The sequence below is a fragment of the Poecile atricapillus genome, chromosome 10 (genome assembly GCF_030490865.1).
Source record: "Poecile atricapillus isolate bPoeAtr1 chromosome 10, bPoeAtr1.hap1, whole genome shotgun sequence".
In the NCBI taxonomy this organism is placed as follows: Eukaryota; Metazoa; Chordata; class Aves; order Passeriformes; family Paridae; genus Poecile; species Poecile atricapillus.
This window is the reverse complement of record NC_081258.1, coordinates 19,374,942-19,396,410: the sequence shown is the minus strand read 5'-3', so window position 1 is coordinate 19,396,410 and position 21,469 is coordinate 19,374,942.

Below are 21,469 nucleotides of genomic sequence, written 5' to 3'. Positions count from 1 at the left end.
CATTTTGCTATAAATATGGATGAAGTGAAAATCTGCTGTTGTGGAGGGCCTGTCACTTCAGCAGCAGCTCCAGCAGGATTTCTCACATGGTGTCTCCAGCCCATGGAAAATCATCCTGGGGATGGTGGGTGCAGCCCTGGGAGGCATCAGCACATCCTTTGAGTTCTTCTACAAAGCAGTGGGAGCTTAAAATTACTCTGACAGAAAAAAAATATGGAATAAAATCTCACTTTTTCTTGAGAACAAATGGAGTGTGTGTCCCACAGAGAGGAAAAACAGCAGCAAAAATTCAGAAGATGACAGAAATTTGTGTTTTTAGCAAATGCCTTTAATTACAGCACAGGTTCACATGAAATGTGTTTAGATATCGGGTTTGGAGTCAAAGCTTGGAGTGGAAGGATTTATTTTAACTCATATTTAAATGAGACAACACAGAAGATGAGCAGAGAAATCAGACTGGTAGGGAAGGAAGACAGAAAATAAATGCAAGCTGTTTGCACTCAGCTTCCTGGAAGGGTTTTGCAACATCTTAAGCTCTTGTTTATCCAAATTAAAATGCACCTGATCCTTTGGTAAGCAGAACAAACCAAGTCCTGCCCTCCCCAGCAGGACTGGCACGTGCAGAGCAGGGCCCTGCTTCGGCTCCGTGTCCATGAAGGGTTGGAAGAGCTCTTGGAGAATCCTGGGAGGTAACGGTGACTTCACTTTCACACCTCCCCAGCCCCTCACTGCAACCCCTGCCCCTGACAGCACTGAGGGGAGAGGTGACTTTCCCATCCTCATCTCCTGGATGCTCCCTGGTAATTCCCAGGATGTTCTTTTGGAAGTGGGGGTCACCTTTCCCAGCCAAACCCCGCCCTGCTGCCCACGATCTGGGATGGAGGAGCACTCATGCCCTCACTGTGGAACCTGTCCCAGGCTGGAGTATTTTATTCTGATTTTAAAGGAAAACCTCAGTTTGATGATGTGAATTCCAAACATGTAAAGAAGAGGGAAAGTGCGGGGAGATCTGATCCTTTTCCATGCATTTTCTCCTCGCTGCAGATGCAGGAAGGCTGTGCTGAAAGGCACAAGCCCGAGGCTCTGCCGACATCTCTATGAAAAGTTGCTGTTTACAGATCTGTCAGAGATTTAGCTTTGATGATGTAACATTGGCAAATGTCACATGGACCTTCCCTGACACTGTTTTTCTAACAAATAGCTCTTTTTCTCTGCCGTGACTTGGAAAAAAAAAGGAAGAGTTGGAAAATATTCTGAACCTAAAAACCATTTGAGTTTTGTTCAGCGCCTACCAGATTCAGTTTGATGAAATATCTGACCTCCCACTCCAAAGTAATCCCCGGATTTGCTATCCCAGTGCTCTCACTTACAGGAAAAAATTTCTTTTATTAAATATTGTGAAATCCTGATTAAAAGTAGAGTTAGACAGGAACTCTCTGCTGTATTTATAGGATGGCTGAGGGTCTCAGGATGAGCAGGGATATCTAGGAACACCTCAGGTATCACAGATTGTGGTTCAGCAGGGAGAAAAGTATTCTAAAGAAGGGAAAGACACCTCCAAACATCAGAGGGAGGAACTCAGCTCTGGAGATGGAAAAATCAGGTGAATTTAGGGAAAAGGAGCACAGAAGAAGCCAGATGAGCTGGAAGGGAAAAAATCCTAAAATTGTGAGCAGGAGGATTTCTCTTAGGGTTTAGCATCTCTTATTTTAGGAGAGGAAACAGGGAAATGGGGAAGACACTCTGGATTTCCAGGAAGCGTCTCCAGCCCACAGAATACCTCCCACAGTTTCCCATCTGGTATCAATATTCCCTCCGTGTTTTAGGAGCTGCCCTGGGAGATGCCACAGCCCAGATGCTCCCAGCAGTGCCTGGGGAAGGCAGAGGGCTGGCACAGGTAAATTTTCACTCCCTACTTTGCCACCCCTTTTTTGGTGTCACCTCTGGCACCTCACCCTGCCCTGGGTCACTGCTGGAAAATCATCCAAAGGCTTGGAGAGAGGAAAAGGAGAATCTGGGAATGGAAGGGATGGCTAATTCATTAAAGATGCGTGTCATTAATTAAGGGCACAGGGGATGAGTGTCCTGCAGGGTTTTATGAGGCTGCCTGACTGAGCTCTGCAAAGGGGGGCCAGGTTTGTGGTGCAGGGAGACTCTCCCCCACGACAACAATTCTGTGGATTGCCCACAAAACGAAACCCAAGGCCAAGATAAATTCCTTGGTTTTGACCATCTGAGGCTGTAAATGAGCTGTCAGCTTCCAAAAATGCATTAATGTAGCCCACAAAAATGTGCACTGAGCAATCAAGGAAGAGGAGGAAAACACCTCAGAGGTTGGCTTGGAGCACACCAAACCAGCTGGCCCTGGCAACGTGGGATGACACTGCTCCAGCAGCATCCAGAGCTCCAACTTTGGGGAAGAAAGTTTAAATCTGGGGAGACCAGGTGGAGATGCTGAGATCTCCAGTTTTCATTTGAGTTGTCAGAGAGGCTTGGGCTTGGTTGGTGAAGAACAGGGCTCAGATTTCTCTGTAGAGATCAATGGAAGAGCTTGTTCATCCTTTTTTTTTTTCTTGGATGTGGGGAAAAACATAATCCTCCTCAAAATTTCTGGGGTTTTGCTGGATCTGGCCACCACCAGCAAACTTGGCACGAAGCAGGAGGTGCTCCCTGCATCCAACCTCTCCCTCTTTACCTGTGTGAGGGAAAATCTCATCAAACCCTCCCTGTCATTCCTCTCCCAAGCAGGAAAAGCTGCCTTGGACATTGTCCAGAGCTGAACTCACTTGGCTCTGACATAAAAAACCCAGTCTGGGCTCCAATTTTATTTACCACTTAAACTCACTCTCTTCAAAAAGCACATTACACTGGATTTCTGGCCAGTTATCCAATATATTTTTTTTAATTGTCATTATTTTCTCCAGCTCATCAGTCCTGGCAAACAGGAAATCCATTATTCACAGTAAAGCAACAAGGAGATGCAAACACGTCCCTGTCGCCGCTCCAGCTGCGTGTGGGGTGGAAAAGGACTCATTGAGGCTTGTTCATAATTAGTCCTTTGCCCTGTAATGATCTTGATGACAAAAAATTGCCTTGAAAGAGATTTTGTTGATGTGGATCTTGGTAATTTAAATAGGACGGCACAAATGAAGGGAGATGGAAAATTGTGCGGTCGGGTTTATGAGTGATCTCTGAAAATACACAGTATCATAATTCCACCACTTAAAAATTGTTAAAATCCACTTTTTCCAGGCTTGAAGTGTCCAAGACCCAAGAGAGGAAAAGCATTTGCTGCTGGGAGGTGAGGCACACATCTTTCCTCCCTTGCAATGAGCTCATTAATCTGTCATGGCAGTGGCTGCTCTGGGGGAATCACACCTTCAAATCCACTTCAAATATCTGGAAGGTATTTTCCTTCATTTCCCTGCTACTCCCTAAGCTAAGAGAATGAAAAAAGAAAAGAAATCCTGGATAAATACATCCGTGACAAATGCAGGTTGGCTCCACTGGTGGAGTCCAGCAGAGGGTGGATGGAGATCGGAGGAAGGAAGGGAACTGGAATGGGGAATGTTCAAACCCAGCCTCTGACCAATCCCCGGCCATCCCAGCACACCGAGTGCCACATCCAGGCCACCCCTGAACACCTCCAGGGATGGGGACTCCACCACCTCCCTGGGGAGCCCATTCCAGTGCTTAACAACCCTTTTGGAGAAGAAATTCTTCCTGAATCCATCAAAGAATTTACTTTGGGTGTTGCTATCCATCCCAAATTGGTGCTGGTGGGGAAAGGGAAATGGGGACAGTAAGGAACAACTCTTCATGGAAATTTCCCATAAAATTCCACCCCTGCTCTGGCTGCCTGCTGGGCAAGGCTGGCCTTCAACATTTTGTGTTTCCAAAGGAGGGTTTCTCCGTGTCTCCACGTTCTCCTGGTGCTCTAGGGAAGATGATGGCATTAAAAGGAAATTTAATGAAAATTAAAAACAATTTAATTGTTTTTAAACAATTCACTTCCCTCTGCAAGTGTCCTTTCCATGGTGAGCTCATGCTCTTCCCAAAAGTGCGTGTTCACTGCTGCTGGGCCATGGCCAAGGGCAGCCTCTCCTCTCCTTCTGGAGGTGGCAACAATGCACATGTGTGTCATTTCCTGATCCCAGTGGAAATTGCAGGACTGATACTCATGGCTGAAAAAAAAAAAAAAAAAATTAATAATAAAAAAAAAAAAATCCCATTTGGAAAATCAACGCCCACTCCCCTCAAAAATTCCACCTTCCAGATTGCTTCACTTCTGGAGAAGGGCCTCGGCACATCTTGCTCTGCCCTGCCGAGGCCGTGTCCTCCTCTCGGGTGACTCAGCCCCGCGTTGTCCCGCTGTCCCCGTGGGAGGGGACGGAGCCGGCGCGGCGGCAGCGGCGCCTCAGGGACGTCTCTGGCTCCCCACCTCCTGCACTCAGCACCTCCTGGGGGTCTCCAGGGGATTGTTCTGAGCGAGACAGCAAAGGTAGAACCCAAAATAATCTCTAAGTTATCAAAATACATCAAGACAGGGCTGTACATCCCTGACGCGCCACGCGAAGTGCGGTCCTGAATCCAAGATTTCCCCGAGGATCTTTCCTCTTCAAATGTGCACTCACTTGAGAGCAAACTGCTTCCACAAGACACAGCATCTGGGATATTGAAAAGAAGGGAAATCTCCATCTAGTTGTCCATTTCCCTGCTAGAGTTTCTTTGGGAAAAGAGTTTTGTGTGTGGTTATTCTGGGGCATTGCTCTCCTGGAAACGCTCCACGCAGTAGGAGCCTGGAGAAGGAAAGCTTGAATCCCTTCCAGTCACTCTATCTTGTGTTTCTGCATTTTGGCAAACCCCAGAACAAATGAGTGGCAGAAGCAGATAAACAAATTTAAGGTAAACATTATCTGCATCTCTCCGCTGATTTATAACCTACGTGCGTCGCTGAAAAATCGACTCGGGTTTACCACAGCGCTTGAAGTAATGTTATTAAGAATGTAACTTCTTAGGAAAACTCAGCCTGTTTTTAGCCCAGACATGCAATTAGGGGAATTAGTAACACGATACGTCATCCCCAGGAACACACGGATCCAGTGGGCAGGAACCTCATGCAACCCTCTGGAAGGCAGGGCTGCTCCCAGCGTGTGTGAGTGCTCTCTTACAATCCTCCTCATTCCCACTGAGGAATTCTGCTCTGAGCCAGCACACGGCCTGTTCTGAGCACTCTGAGCATGAGGCCGTGGAGTGGCCTCCTTTTTCCATGAGAAAAAGGGGAATAAAAGGGGATTCAAAGTGCTCACGCAAAGCGAGGCGTGAGGAATCTTTAGTGGAAAAAAGGAGATTCTTGCAATGCCCAGCTCATGTAGGTGAGATCAGGGTTTGGGTCGTGCTCCTTGCATGGATTTTTTGGATGTTTGGGTGTGAGGACTGACAGGAAAGCCCAGTGTGAGTTTTGGATGGGGTGTGGAGGCGTCTGGCAGTGCTGGGTTTGGAGACCAGCACGGTGACTTTGGAATATTTCTGAAACATAAATCAAACCACACCTGAGCCCCCAAACTGCAGCAAACATTGGCACAGCCTCCTCTTTTTTTTGACCTAAATGAAGTGATAAAGGCTTGGGAAGACAGGGAGAAGAGAGCATTGAGTCTCCTGCAGCTCCTGCCACCACCGTGGAGGGTCTTGGATCATCTCCCAAATCTGCTGCTCTGCAGCTCCTCCACGCCACCAGTCTGGGACCATGGAAAATTACAGAAAAAAGGTCAAATCTCTCCATCCTTTCTTCCCTCCAAGAGTTCCAGAAACTCCAGCTGAATTTCACAAATTCAGGAGGCTTTTAGCTGGTTTGAGTAAGCCGGAATCCAAATTTTTGCTGGCTGAACCAATCCCTGAGATGAAACTTTGAGGTTTAGTATCACTGACACCGATCTTTGCTTTTGCTTTTGTTTTGTCTCAGGCCTGTGGTGCTACTGGATGAGGAGCTGATCCTATGTGGACCTATGTGAGGACAGCTAAGACGATTGGGGTCTTCCCAGTAATTCCTGCAAATAATAAAATATCCCACAAAAATGCTGGAAAATATGAAAAGGTCAATGAAGCAGGGAAAAAGAGCGATCCAATGCTTTTTGGGTTGGTTTGTTGGTTTTTTTTCTTCCCTTTAGGAACAACACATTATCTGAAAATCCCACTTTATAGCTTGGAATTTGTTTTTGTGTTGGTGACTTTCAGTCACTGAATAAAGTGCGACCACAGAAATCGGACACCAAAGCAACAGTGGGTGGCAAATTTCTCCCTCACCACAAACATCCTTCCATCCTTGGTCCAGACTGAGAACGATTTGTTGCTGTTCTGCATCTCATCTTCCAGCAGGCTCAAAGAGAAATGCTCAGTTTGATGGGGTTTTGAGCCCAAAATGTTGCTGCTTTCTTGTGCCCCAAATGCCGATGGGATCATTGCAGTGTGAAGCACCCAGGGATGTTCTGGTCCATGGGAATGGTTGTGGTCCCTCTCTGTCAGCCAGATTTGAAAACAAAACCTGGTTCCTTCCTGTGGGATTCCTGCAGGATTGGAGGTTCCTGGCCAAAGATTTGGGTTTCTCATCTGCTGGACCTGCCTGAAGAAGGGGAAGTGCAAAGTCACCACATTTTCCTTAACCTTGACATTTTTGGCTGAAAATATCCCAGTCAGGGAAATGCTTCTCCACAGTGAGGATCCATATCCTCCCTCAAAACATGGATTTGTACCTCCAGCCATGCACAGCTGCATTATTCACCAGATTTCTTTCTTCAGCTGTGCTCTTGCACCATGAACTGTGCCAAGGAAGGTTCTTGCCAGGCATCCCCACCATCCCCAGGGTGCCCCAGCCCTGATTTGTGTCAGGATCCTTGCAAGGCATAAAAGCATCATCCAAACAGAGCCACTTGGAGCTCTGCTGGCTCAGCTGCCTGCCCACAGCCTCTCGTTTTCCTTCCCAGCCTCCCCTGTGACAGAAAACATCTCCCACTGCCCTTGGCTCCTGCACAGCGTCAAGGCTTGTCCTTGGAAAAGCTGCTGCAGAATAAAAAAGCTACTGGAAGCACCAGGAGCTGTGATCCAGCCCTGCTTCCATGAGTTGTGTGCAATTCCAGTGGATTTTGCTGCAAACATTGGGTATTATGAACCTGATCCTAAACTAAAGTGAAGCAGCTCAGTGGGGGCCAAGTGTAGATGCTGGAGGGGAAATAACTTCCCAGAGCATGGGGCTGTTGCTTAATTTGGGATTTTACTGGAGGTGGAGACATTTTATTTGAAATTTGTCCATTTCTCTTGATTCGAAGAGGCTCATTTTTCCTGGCTTCTCCTTGTGGGTTTCGTGTTGAGTTCAAAATTGAATCTGAGCAGTTAAAAATGTAACGGGATATGTGCTGTCCTCAGCTCTTCCCTTGCAGGCTCTCCTGCATTCCCTGCAATTCATGGTGAGAGCAGTTTTCAGCTTAATAACAACTCTCTGCAGTCATTTCTGCACGTAATTCCAAAGTGTGCTCGGCAGCTGCTGGAATTCCTCTTCCTTAGCAAAACTTTGGATTTTCCCAGCTCTCAGGTGGTCCCCTTTTAGTTATTTCTTCTTTTATTTTGGATGACAGGCAGTTAAATCTGGCACAATAATTTATTTTTCCAGGTGAAATGGCACCTTTATGGTCCCCCAGCTGAGTGGGAAGCATGGTCTGCTCCTCAAGCACTAAAGGTTTACTACTGTAACATCCCTGGTTGTCTTAATTATCAGATTAAATCCCAATGACAAGAATAATTTAAAATATCACAGTATGACGAAGAGCCCCACAGACCTGATTCATAGCTCTGTGGAGCATGGGAAAGGCTGGAATTTTTACACCAAACAATGGAACAACTTGATTTTGTTGTCTAAAATTAGCCAGAAACTCTCCTTGGTCTGGTGTACGTGCTGTGAATTATCTTTAGGGAAGCATCCCCATCCAACAGAAAATATCATTAAGTCAGGATTTTTCCAGAAAGTTCCATCCTCTTCCTTTTTCCTGTTTCTCCTCCCATCTTGGATGAGGGCAGGACTGAGAAGTGAGTCCTGGGGTGCTCGGGAGGTGATATCTCCATCTTCAAAGAGGCATTTTGGAATCAGCCCGGCCCTGTTGGCAAAGGGGTCTCTGCTCTTCCCCCTCCTCCCACTCTGCTGCCAGGAAAAGCCAGGGGAGCTTTGTGGAAGGCTCCAGCATCAACAACCTGAGTCTGAGGGCTGACAGCTCCCACCAGGCAGAAAACAACCCCAATTACCCAAATTTCCCAAAATATCATTTCCAGCAGCACGCTGGGATGCTCTGCCTCCCTCACGTGTTGGGGACAGCAGGGACATCGTGGTCCCCACTCAACGTCCTTTGCCATCCGTGGATTCCAGCATCCCATTTTGACAGAGGTGTGGAAGAGCTCTGTTAATTCCCCTGCCAGTTCAGCCCTTTTTGTTGTTGTTTTCCATGAGAACGGGATATGTTTATCTAGCTTTGATTTCTTTTTTTCCTTAATTTTCTCTTTGTAGCTGAATGAACTGATTATTGCTTTCATCTGCTTCCCTCTGCAGGGTCAGCTGAAGCCCAAATAATCAGATGGGATGTGAGTGTGTGTATGGATTTGTAATTAATAGGTTGCATACTGAGAGATGTGGGGTCCTGAAAGAATGTGTAAAGAGAAAATGATCTAAAACTTGATCCTGATTTTGGTTCAACCTCAACAATTTCCTGCAGAGTAGAAGCAGTGAGATAATTTGGGGCAGATCAAACCAAACCCTGATTCTCTTCTGCTTCTCGTGCCAAATGTCATCCCCTTAAGATGTGCTTTTCTCCATCTGGTGATTTTGGCTTCTCTGTGTTCCCTGTAAAGTCTCTGGACCTTTTTGCTGAAATGTTTGTGTGGTGACTCAGAGGAACAAACAAAACAGGCAGGACCTTCGTGGAGTCCAGCACAATGCTGGCAATGAATGGAGCTGGCTCCACCAGAGGGTTTTACAGACACCCCACCAAAACCCAAAGGAGGATAGAAAAAATTAGCAAATGATGCTTTACTTGAATTTTATTTTCAAAATTTTTTTTTCCAAGAAATCAGAGCTGTTTTTCAGCAAAGCCCGAACTTTTCCATGTTTTCACCAAAACAAACAGAAAGCAGGTGCGTGCTGAAGGGATTTTGGCTGGGAGAGCACAGAGAGAAGTGCACATGGGCTTTCCTGTGAGAGTTTACACTTAATGGGCTCGGGTTCGTTTCTGTCAATGCAAGTTTTGCCTTTCCCTTCAAAGAGAGCAGGCACAGCTCTGGAGTCATGGTATTCCTTAGGGAGGAGAGGGTGAGCTGTGCAAAGGCGCTTTTCTGGTAGTCTGTGTATTTTAAGGCTTGTCACAATCCCATCCAAATCCAGATGCAAAATGGGGCTCAGATTTTCTCCATAAAACAGAGCTTTTCCTTCATATTTCTGGAGGGAACAGGAGTCAAACGTGATCCCATTTTTCCAGCAGTCCCTCCACCACCATTTTTTGGCAGTGGTTTGGGTTTTGCTTTGCTGATTCGAGGCTGGGTTTTGCCCTGGTGGTGGAAGGCGGTGCTGCTCAAAGCCATGTGGGTTTTTCCACGGGTTGGAAGCTTCCTTTGTCCCATAAAAAACCATTCCCTATAATTTTCCATAGGAACCCAGGGCATCTTTGTCACAGCCACGATTACCTAAGGATGCAAACCTGGAGCTAGAGGCTGTATTTATTTATTCCTGGGACAAACCAGGACAGACCTGGGAGGATTTCCATTAGTGGGAAGGTGATGGATGGCGCATGGGCAGAGCCTCTGCTTTGTGCCTGCGCCTCCATGTCCTCTCCGGAGCACCTCCGAGGGATATCTGAGCCAGCACATCTTAATGCACAGAAATCCAGAGTGTTTAAAGCCTCCCCCATCCATGCCCATAAAAGTCCAGCAATTCCGTGAGCGTGGCTGCCTCGCACTCGCGCCTGGCGGGAGACACCGTGCCAGTCTGGCACTTGGCAGCCGCCGCCTGACGCGGGCATTTGTCACCCAGAGCCGGATTTAGGCGGTGTTTACAGAAACCCTAAAGCCTGGAAAATGGGTTTCCCTGGAGGGCGCAGATGGAATATCTGCTGCCACGGAGAGAGGTGGGGTTATAGGAGCTCTGCAGAAATCTCCTTCTGAAAATCCAGCCTCCCCCGGTGGCTTCCTGCAAGAAAAAGGATCACTGCCCTTTCCTGTCCCAGTCCTGTCCTCCTGACGTGGCCATTCCTTGGCGAGGGGTGGCTCACGTCTTTAATGTCCTTCCCACCAGGAAGAGGCAGGAGAAGACCTGGCTCCTGGCCCTGGGAGCCTTCGGGAATAAAAGACTGAGAAGAGCGGTGCTAAATTGCTTCAAAAGCAGGAAACAACTCTGTTTTCCACTTTCCTGTGATGGGATTTATTAAAGAAATCCCTGGGATGTGAGGAAAGAAAAGCAGCTGGATTTTGGTGCTTTTGGAGGCCTTATTTACCTGGAGGTTTGGAAGACAGTTCTGCACCGGGCAGGATCTCAGCTGGGTAACGATTTGCAGAAGATCTGGCTTGGCCAGGTGGGATTTTGTGTCCACCACAGCAGGAAAATATCCCCATTCCCTCATGTGCCATCCATATTTTATTCATGGATTGCTCAGGATCTGGGTGAAGGTACCTAAAACTTCAAGTCTGGACCTGAAAAACCACCACCAAACCATAAACTGAGGCTGATTTTATCATTGTTGCCATCCAGGAGGGTTCTGGAGTGACCTTGCATAACCCAAAACCCCCTTCCAAATCTGCTTCCCCCTTCCCACCTTTAGAACTTGTTTGGTAAAATTGGGTTATTGATTATCCCAGAACTTAGGCTGATAAATGACATGTGGAAGAATTTTTATGCATCCTCTTTTCCTCCTAAACTTCAGCCATATAAATATGAAAAATTTCTAAGCACGACAAAACCCAACCAGATTTTCCAGCCACGACTTTTAAGCCCTGGTGTGGATGCACAAAGTGACGCTGCAGATGAAGCAAAAAATCTCAAATTTGCCAGGGCAGGAGCAGAAATGCCAAAAAAATGGTTCAGATGTGACACTGAAATGTTGCTGGAGAGAATCTTATAACCCTGTACGTGTCTTTTCTACCCTACAAGTTATAGAAGTGGGATTATTTACAGGGCTTGATTGTTCTTGCTTTAGGCAGATTTATTGCTCTTCACTCCTGTGGGATCCGAGCAATTTTCCTGTGGAGAAATCAAAGGAAAGGAAGGCAAACCTGCAAGGGAAAAGCAGGCTGCGGTGAGGTCTGTCCATGTGCCAAAACTGCTGCTTCTCAAGGTGTTTTTCTGGCTGGATTTGGTGGCACTGGAAGGATTGCAGAGCCAGGCTTGCCATGTGGGGCTGTGGGATGTGCTTGGACACTGCAGGGAGAAAAAGAGAAAAAAAAAGGAGTTTCTTTGGGTGCTTTGGGTTTGGAGTTGCTTCTTGGACACTCCAGGGCTCGTCCTGCACGGTTTGCATCTCACAGAGGATCCCAATCCAATTTATTTGTGTCTTCATGGAATTACAGCATTTCTCATCCGTTAGTTCCTGGTGGAAATCCTCCCATCTGATAAGTGAATGACGTGAGCTCTTTCGTTTGGAAGGGTTTTAAAAAGAGGCAGAAAATCGTGGATGCAGCCTCCAGAAATCAGATGAACTTTCCTTAAATGGGGAGCGAGGAAGAAGGAATGAGAAAGCAAAAAATACCCCGGAAGTGGTAATGGAATCGACAAGGTTTGGCCAAGGGATTTGTAATTAGGGGGGTGCTTCCAAGATTCCAAACTGATGGAAGGCATTTCCTTCCCCCAGGAAACTCCAGGACTGTGTTGAGGAGGATCAACGTGCAGCCAAATTGGGCTTTAAAATCCTGAAAATAGCAGATTCTGGAAGGGAAAGGTGCCAGACCAAGGGCTGAATGAAAATGTTTGTAGGACAGAGGAACTTTCCTCCCTCACTCCTATCTGGAGAGGAGAAACAGGTGAACTTTCAGGCTTGAAAGTTCTTTTTAGGAGAGTTCTGAGCATTTTTGTGATTGATCCTTTTCTCCCTGAGTCACCAAAGTGCCCAGAAGCAGGAGCTGATCACCCTCAGGGTGAGCTCTCCCTCCCAGGCTGGTCCCATCCAGCCCAAATTTCTTCCTGCCCATTTCACTTCTTCCAGTAAAAGGTAGTCATGCATTTATAATCACCCCCCACTTTTATTCCTGGATGTTGTTTGATGTCACTTTGGATTCTCTCCTTTGGAAAGTCCCCATAGAAGAATCATCCAGACTGCATAACAACCGGAAACAATAAAATGGAGAAAGATAAAATCAGGAAGAATAAGCTCTGTTTATAGATGTGAAAGGCTTTTCCAGTAAAGCAGCAAATAAGGGGATGCTTTGGACTTGGAAAGGCTGGAAATGGGATGGATGGGAGAACAACTGGGAAAAAATAAGTAATAAAGAGCATGGCTTTTTCTCCTGAAGAGAATTTTCTTTTGAGAGTATTGAATGAGAGACAGGAGAGAGGCAAAATGTCACAGATGTGGCATCACCCTCCCTTGAAGCCTGAGGGGAAAAGGGGGATGCTCCACGGAGACAAAAGTGTTTTTTGGAAACTGCTCTTTGCCTCCTTTTAGCTTGTAAATGGTTTCTAAAAGAAGGGGAACCAGAATTAGGAGGAAAACCCCACCAGGTGTGGTCTGAGTGGAGCTTGGTGGGGATGCAGCTGAGCACAGCAGTAAATCCGTGTCTGTCTCCAGGTGAGCAAATGGGGAGCCAAGGAATGGTTTAGGTGGAAGGGACCTTAAAACTCACCCCACCCCTGCCATAGTCAGAGACACCTCCCACTGTCCCAGGCTGCTCCAAGCCCTGTCCAGCCTGGCCTTGGGCACTTCCAGGGATCCAGGGGCAGCTACAGCTGCTCTGGGCACCTGTGCCAGGAGCTCCCCACCCTCACAGGGAGCAATTTCCTCGTGATATCCAACCTAAATCCACCCTCCTAGAGTTGTTGTGGCTCTCAAAGCCAAGTGGCCATGAAATGAGCTCCTTTTCCTCAGAGGAAGGGGTTCCATGGCTGGTGCTTCCTGGGGATGCTCTCAGGACACTCTGCAGAGAGAAAACTGCAGTGGAAGTAGGAAAGCTCTTTGTGACAGGGAGAGCACCAGGATTTTCTCCAGACAGAAAAGGAGCTGACTCCCACTAAATACCTTTTATTGTAGTTTTTTGACTTCAAGAAAGCCTAAGCAGGGCACCCCCAAAGCATCCCAAACACAAACCCGTTGGATTCCATTAGCTGGACAGAGCTCCCAGTTTTTGCTCCAAGCTCATTCCCAGCGTGTTGGTTCAGTTCTGCAGCTAATCTGGGATGCTTTGTGTTCCCAGCATCTTTTAATCCAGCTCAGCTGTAATCAGCACCAGCAGATTAATAAATGTGAGCCTCCACAATCCCGAGCAGCCATGGGAAAGGCTGGATAGAGTCATTTTCTCCATCATTTCTCCTGAAATCACCCAGTTAGGTTTTGTACCAAGACATGAGTAATGGTCACTGCAAACTCCTGGACAATTCTGAGACTTCCCGCTCCTGTGACACACTCAGAACGTGGGAATCAAAGCAAAGCCCACGTGTGGAAGGACCACAGAGCCTCTGGATTCAAGTGGATTCACCCACTCCCCTCCTCAGGAGACTCACATCCTCAAAACTCCTTTCCTCCCCACCCCAGGAGGGTAGAATTAATAAAATAGTTAATAAAATTAACCATCCCCTCACTTTTTAATCTATTTTAATAAGTGATCAGCAGCAGGAGCACGGTTTCTTTGTGGGCAGGTAATTCCATGTACAGACGTGGTGAAGCTTCCTCGTCACATCCCAGGAAGCGTTTGGGGCTGGCTCCTCTCAGGGATTACACAGGATATTTATCTGGCTGAGGAATTTCTGTCACCCCAACTCCACCCTGCCCACAACACCTTGGCACCTAAGCCTCAACAAATGTATTTATAGACTCTTTATCAAATTAATAGGGAACAGGATGAGAGCAGGAGGGAGAAAATGATTAAGGGTTCAAAAATCTGTGAATTAAAAAAACCCCAAACTCTGGTTTTATATTAAAAAGTGGAGAACAGAGTGTTAGGAGATGTCAATCCCCATGGCAAGACCTATTCACAGGCCCCAGGTGAGTGAGGCACCTGTGGCAGGACAGAGCAGGGCTGCATTCCCTGAAAATGAGAGGAATTTCCTCTGGCAGGATGGCAGAGCCGGAGTTCACTGGGCTGGACACGGAGTCCAAATTTTCTCCAGTCCTGAGATGTTGCCACAACAAATGGAGACGAGAAATAACCAGGACTTGGGGGTGCTTGCTGCTGGAATTTTGCCTCAATCCATTGAATTCCTCCTTCATGGCTTGCTCTTTCCCAGGACAGACCAAGAACGGATCCAGCTCCCCATCAGAGCCTCTCCCTCCCAATCCAAGCTGGATTTCAACCTGACCCTCATCTCTGCCCGCTTCTCTCCTGGTTTCCCTGTGCTTTGGTTATCTTTTCCAGGGAAATGCCATTCCAAGCTGAAATCTGATGCTCCAGCAGCTTTCTGGTGTCCTTGGCTGCTCCAGTTCCGTGTCAGGAGCATTTCAAAGGGGCCTGAGGATTCCCAGTGCCCTGCCTGGCTCATCCCAGTAGCCCGACCTCCCACAACCCAGCCCTGAAATGTTTAAGGGCTTGTTTTTGCATTTTGTTATTATTAATATTATTACTCTGCTTGTTCTGGCACACACAAAAAAAAAAACCTTTTCTGTTGTCCTGCCCTGCTTAGCATTTTGGTCAAAGTTTAATTAAATTGAGAGGAGCTGGAAAAACCGCATAATTCCAAAGTAAATGAAGGCAGTGGCTCCTGCCGGGGGTGGCAGCCCTGGGGAACACGGGGCTGGCAGGGGGAAATTCCCGCACTGAAATACCCTTGGAAAAGTGGATTTTCCTGGCTGGAGGAGGGAGAAAAGGGGCGAAGGGCTGTGTTTGGAGGATGCTGGAAGGTGGGGAAGCAGCCGGGGCCGGCAGAACGAAGCTCTTGTTTGTCCTGCCCGTGCGGTCAGGCGCCGTGGGTGGGAGCAGGGGGGATCTGTTTTCCCAGGCTCCCTGCCATCAGGAATTACTGAGCTGCCATGAAATGGGAGGAAATATTTCATTATAGGCACATGCGCTTCAATTTCACATGATGGAAACTTCAGGATCGGCTTTCCCTGCCGCCCGCCCGCCCTCCTTCCCTGCGTGTGCCTCATTCCTGCCGGAGAGGGATAATGCCGGGCATCCTCTGCCTGCTCCTCCTCGCCCTGCTCCCTCCCAGCCTTAAAACAACTCAAAAAACAAAATAAAACAGGGGAAAAAAAAGCAAACAAAAAACCAAACCCTACAACAAAACGAAAAAAAAAAAAAATCCCCTACAAAAAGACTCCAAAACTAAAAATAAAAGAAACAAGTCCCCTCCCAAACAGACAAACAAAACCACAAAAAAACCCCCCGCGATCTGGCAGAAATGGGGTTTGGGGAGCAGAATATGGAAGGGAAATCCTACTATTCCCCCTGTCCAGAGTTTTGGGAGCGGGGGTATAAAAAGGAGCTGCAAGCACCCCGCGAGAAGATATCCCCAAGGCTCTTTTAATTTTTTGTAAAAAGAAACCTCTTTATTTAGCAGTGACATCTGCCAGGGCTGGTGTGGGCTCCTGACCCCCTCTGCCACCCCGCACACGGTCCCTGCAGGACAGGATGAGCTGACAAACCCCACAAGTCACCAAACCCAGCCTGGTGGCATTTAATCTTATTTTACCCCAGACTGTAACACTTTTCGTTCCCCAGACTCTCTCTTCTCCCTCGTTTAATCACTTTCCTGTCCTCAAATTCTCCCCCATTTAACACTTTTGCTATCCCCAAACTCTCCTCCCCCATTTAATCACTTTTCTATTCCCAAACCCTTCTTTCTTCCCCATTTAACACTTTTGCTGTCCCCAAACTCTCCTCCCCTCTTTTCCGTCCCCAAACTCTCTCTTCTCCCCCATTTAACCCCTTTTCCCTCCCCAAACTCTCTCTTCTCCCCCATTTAACCCCTTTTCCCTCCCCAAACTCTCTCTTCTCCTCCATTTAACCCCTTTTCCCTCCCCAAACTCTCTCTTGTCCCCCATTTAACCCCTTTTCCGTCCCCAAACTCTCTTCTCCTCCATTTAACCCCTTTTCCATTCCCAAACTCTCTCTTCCCCCCCATATAACCCCTTTTCCATCCCCAAACTCTCTCTTCTCCCCCATATAACCCCTTTTCCATCCCCAAACTCTCTCTTCTCCCCCATTTAACCCTTTTCCATCCCCAAACTCCCTCCTCCTCCTCCCATTTAAACGAACCCCATCTCTCCCGTAAATTGGAGCCAGACCAGTAAAAAGAAAATCGCAGCGAGGCGGGGAAGGAAAGGGACAAATTCCCCTTTTTTCCCCCCCTCGGTGGGCTGCGAGCCCCCGAGAAGAGGGAGCGCTGCAGGGGGAATCTCCCGGGGGGCTCGGCGGCGCCCGCCCGTGTCAGCGGGGTTAATGCGGGGGCTCGGGGGCAGCGCCTGGCGCCCGCCCGGGGGTCCCGGCCCGGAACGGCTTCCCCCGGACCCCTCCCTGCCCCTGGGCCCCTGCCCGGCCCCGCTCCGAGCCACCGAGGCTCCCCCAGAGCCGCGGGACCGCGAGTGGAGACCCCCCGGTCACTCCTCTCCGGAGTGGGGAGGGGTGGGGATAGGGGTAATGGGGAAAATGGGAATAAAAATTGAAATAAGGATATGAGAATGAGAATGAAAATAAAAATTAAGATGAGAATGAGAACGAGAATGAAGAATAAGAACGAAGAATGAAGAATAAGAATGAAGAATGAAGAATAAGAATGAAGAATGAAGAATGAAGAATGAAGAATGAAGAATGAAGAATGAAGAATGAGGATAATGATAAGGATAAGGATAAGGATAAGAGTAAGAGTAAGAGTAAGAATAAGAATAAACAAGAATAAGAATAAGAATAAGAATAAGAATAAGAATAAGAATAAGAATAAGAGTAAGAATAAGAATAAGAATAAGAATAAGAATAAGAATAAGAATAAGAATAAGAATAAGAATAAGAATAAGAATAAGAATAAGAATAAGAATAAGAATAAGAATAAGAATAAGAATAAGAATAAGAATAAGAATAAGAATAAGAATAAGAATGGAAAAATGGGTGAAAATGGGGAAAGGAAAGGAAAGGAAAGGAAAGGAAAGGAAAGGAAAGGAAAGGAAAGGAAAGGAAAGGAAAGGAAAGGAAAGGAAAGGAAAGGAAAGGAAAGGAAAGGAAAGGAAAGGAAAGGAAAGGAAAGGAAAGGAAAGGAAAGGAAAGGAAAGGAAAGGAAAGGAAAGGAAAGGAAAGGAAAGGAAAGGAAAGGAAAGGAAAGGAAAGGAAAGGAAAGGAAAGGAAAGGAAAGGAAAGGAAAGGAAAGGGATAAAGAGAGAAAAGGAGAAAAGGAGAAAGGGATAAAGGGATAAAAGGAAAAGGAACATAGAAAAGGAAAATGGAAGGCAGGAGAAAAGGGGAAAGAATCTAATTTTAAATCCGGATTTATTACAGGCAGTTGATGTCTGAAGATGCTCTTTCCACAGGGGCTCGTTCCCAGCCCCTGGATGAGCAGTGCAGAGCATTCCCAGTGCCCCTGGGCACCCGCTGGGAGCTGCCCCTTCCCAGCAGGAGCTTTCCAGAGCTCCTCCAGCATCGCTCCCAGCAGCCCCTGATTTCATCCTCTGGCGTAGCCGTAACAAATAATATTTATTTCTGCATAAAATTCTCATTGTGCACCTTGCTAGATTCTTTAGAATTGTTAGATTTTTTTATTTTTTTTTTTCCCAGCCTTGAACCCGTCGTGCACGCAAAGGCAAAGTCTGGGAGGAATTTTTACAGATGAGTAACAAACCCCTGAGGAAAAAAAAAAAAAAAAAAAAAAAAAGATTTATGATGGAAAGCTGACACAACCTTAAGTGGATAATTCAATTTTTACTCTCTTTCTTTGTTCCCTACAGAGGCACTTAGAGCTACAAAGCCCAGGCACAGGCGGGGCTGTTGATCCCGGGGCTCGGGAACATCCCAGCGCTGTTTTCCAGCGGCTCCTGCCCGGGGACACTCACTGAGCCAGCAGTTAAATCCTGACTCGGCTTTTTGGGACCTTCCCTCTCTTTCCCACACCTCTATCGCTGCTGGAGTTTCTCTGGATTTTTTTCTAATTAAGTGCTTTTGTTAGGAAAACTCTGAGCAGGTTGAGGTCTTTGTGTCTTTTCCTAACAAATCTCGATAAATGGGGATTTTTGGGTGATCTGATTGTAACTAAATTATGATTTCTATTCCCGTGTGTTGCTCTGCGCCTTCTTCATCGATTTTTAAATTTTTTTTTTCCCCAAAGAAAATCTTTCCAAAGTGATAGAGACACAAACCCTCAATAGGGTGTTTTTGATAGAGAGAAAATCAAGCCGGGTCAGGGCAAAATGAAGAAATAGAGGGAAAAAAAATTCCCTCCATGGACCAAAATTCCCGAGTTTTTGTGGGCAACACTTTGTACCCCCAGGAACTTTCTGGGTTGTTGCTTCCAATTAAATTTCTTGTGGGAATAACACCATTGAAAAAAGGTGAATATGGAGAAGTGATGAGAAGGAGAAAGCTGTTTCCTAGGAATCCTGCGCCTGAGAGTGATTTCCTCCCCAACTGGTTGGCAGGAATGAGATTATTTCCATTACAGCTGCAAAATTTACTGCTTGAATCCAAACCTCATTGCGTTGAAAAATTCCATAGCCTGGGCTTATCCACTCAGTTGCTTCTGAGTCTCGAAATTGAAGCTAAAAATAGCCTGGAGAAATTCCCATCAGAAAAATTACTGTGGTTGAGCCAGTCCAAAAATCGATTTATGTTTGTTTAGGGAGTGTTTTTATTAAAGAAGGGCATGAATTGCCTTTTTTATCCTGATTTTTTTTTTTTTTTTAAACATTCTCCTGGGTTGAAAAAGCATCACAGCGGGAATGTGCAATCAGAGCACCCACAAACATGGAATCACAGCAAATTGTGGGATTACAGCATTCCCACACATGGAATCACAGTGCAAATATGGAATTTCAGCAGGAATATGTGATAGCATAACACACACCTGCGGAATCACAGGAAAAATATGGAATTAAAAAGTGAATGTGCAATCAGACCACATTCACAAATGGAATTACAGCACAAATATGGAATTACAGCAGGAATGTGCAGTCAGATCGCCCCCACACCTGGAATCACTGCACAAAAACGGAATCACAGCATTCACACGCATGGAATCACAGGAAAAACGTGGAATTACAGCATGAATATGTGATCACACCACATCCACACCTGGGGAATCGTAGCACACACATGGAATTATACAGGAATGTGAAACCAGAGCATCCACACACGGAATCACAGGGAAAAAAATGGAATCACAGGGAAAAGATGGAATCACAGCATCCACACACATGGAAAAAAAAGGAATCAAAACATTCACACACATGGAAACATAGGAAATGATGGAATCACAGCATCCACACACATGGAAAAAAAAGGAATCAAAACATTCACACACATGGAAACATAGGAAATGATGGAATCACAGCATCCACACACATGGAAACAGAAAAAAATGGAATCACAACATTCACACACATGGAATCACAGGAAAAAAATGGAATCACAGGAAAAAAATGGAATCAAAACATTCACACACATGGAAAAAAATGGAATCAGGCATTCACACACATGGAAACACAGGGAAAAGATGGAATCACAGCATCCACACACACCGAATCACAGCACAAATACGGATTTGCAATCAGAAAAAAGCCTGGAATCCTTGCACGCACACGGAATTACAGGGAGGTGTGTGTGCTCGCTCCACACTCAGGGCACAGCCAGAAGTCCCAGCACAGCCTTGGGGTCACCTCAGTGTCCCCCCAGCCCAATCCCGGTCACCCCAATCCCGGTCCCCAGCCCGGGCACCCTGCAGGGACACCCGGCTCTCCCCCTCACGCAGTCACCAGACACACAGGCATATTTTTATTGCAGCTGTCAGGAACATGAAAAACCTTTCTGCCAGCACTCAGCACGGGCAATTTATGAGCCTGTTTGAGTGAAGAAGGGGGAGGGGGGGTGGGGATCAGAGCAGAAATGATGGGAGACAAAATGGCCCATAAATTGTTCGCCGTGATTTACACTGGAGTCCATTTGCAGCCTATTCTTTTTTCTTTTTTTTTTTTTCCCTTGTTTCTTTTTTTTTTTTTTTTTTTCTCCTTTTTTTTTTTTTATTTTTTGGAGCCTCACACACACAGATCCCCGTCCCTCTCTCCTTCGCGCTGGGGTCCTGAGCCGGCCCAGCTGGAGGAAAGGCAGCGATCAGAGTTCAGTCGGTGCAGACAGAGCTAAAGTAAACAGCCGTGGTCATTCAGCAGGCAGTTAGCAGCCTCTGGACAGATGAGCGGGGCTCTGCAGGACCACACACACGAAACCCCGCGGACCACACAGGGACCGCGCAGCGCCGGCTCCGCACGCATCTCCTGCCCGGGGAGCCTCCCCTCGCACCGGGCTGCGGCTCCCCGGGGGCTCCGGCCCCTCGGCAGCCCCGGGAAGCGTTTCCTGCCCTGCTCGCAGGGTGATTAACTCTGTCCCCCCGGCTGCGGGGAGCGCATTCCTGGGCAGGAGACAGAGTGTACTCCTGGAAAAATGCCACCGCTACTTCCACAGCTCATAAAGTCATCTGCCGACCTTCTCCTGTCTCCCCTCAGACACGGCCTGCCGGGCTCCTACCTCGCACTGTCACCTCTGTGGATCCCTAACGAGCTCCCAAACCGGAGTTTACAGCCTCTTTACCCCAGTTTTTTTTGACCAAAAAGGCCCTTTTGGGTGCAGTGCTCTGTGCCGAGGCTGGAAACCTTGCCCTTTCCTGAAACTTCACCTTGGCTCGGGAGCCCCTCCCCTGGGCTGGGCTGTGAGAGCAGCTAATTCACCTGGAAACTGCAGGTAAACAGCATGGTCAGGCACAGCACAGCATCCTTCCTCCTTGAGCAGTGCCAGGAGGAAGGGAGAGCATCCCTGAACCCCAGGAGGAAGGGAGAACATCCCCAAACCCCCAGGATAAAGGGAGAGCATCCCTGAACCCCAGGATGAAGGGAGAAACATCCTCAAACCCCCAGGATGAAGGGAGAAACATCCCCAAACCCCCAGGATGAAGGGAGAAACATCCTCAAACCCCCAGGATGAAGGCAGAAACATCCCCAAACCTCCAGGATGAAGGGAGAGCATCCCTGAACCCCACTGAGCTGCTGGGCCTTCTCCTCCTCCAGTCCCAGAAATTTTTGCCATCATCCCCCAAACCCCTTCCCTCCATCCC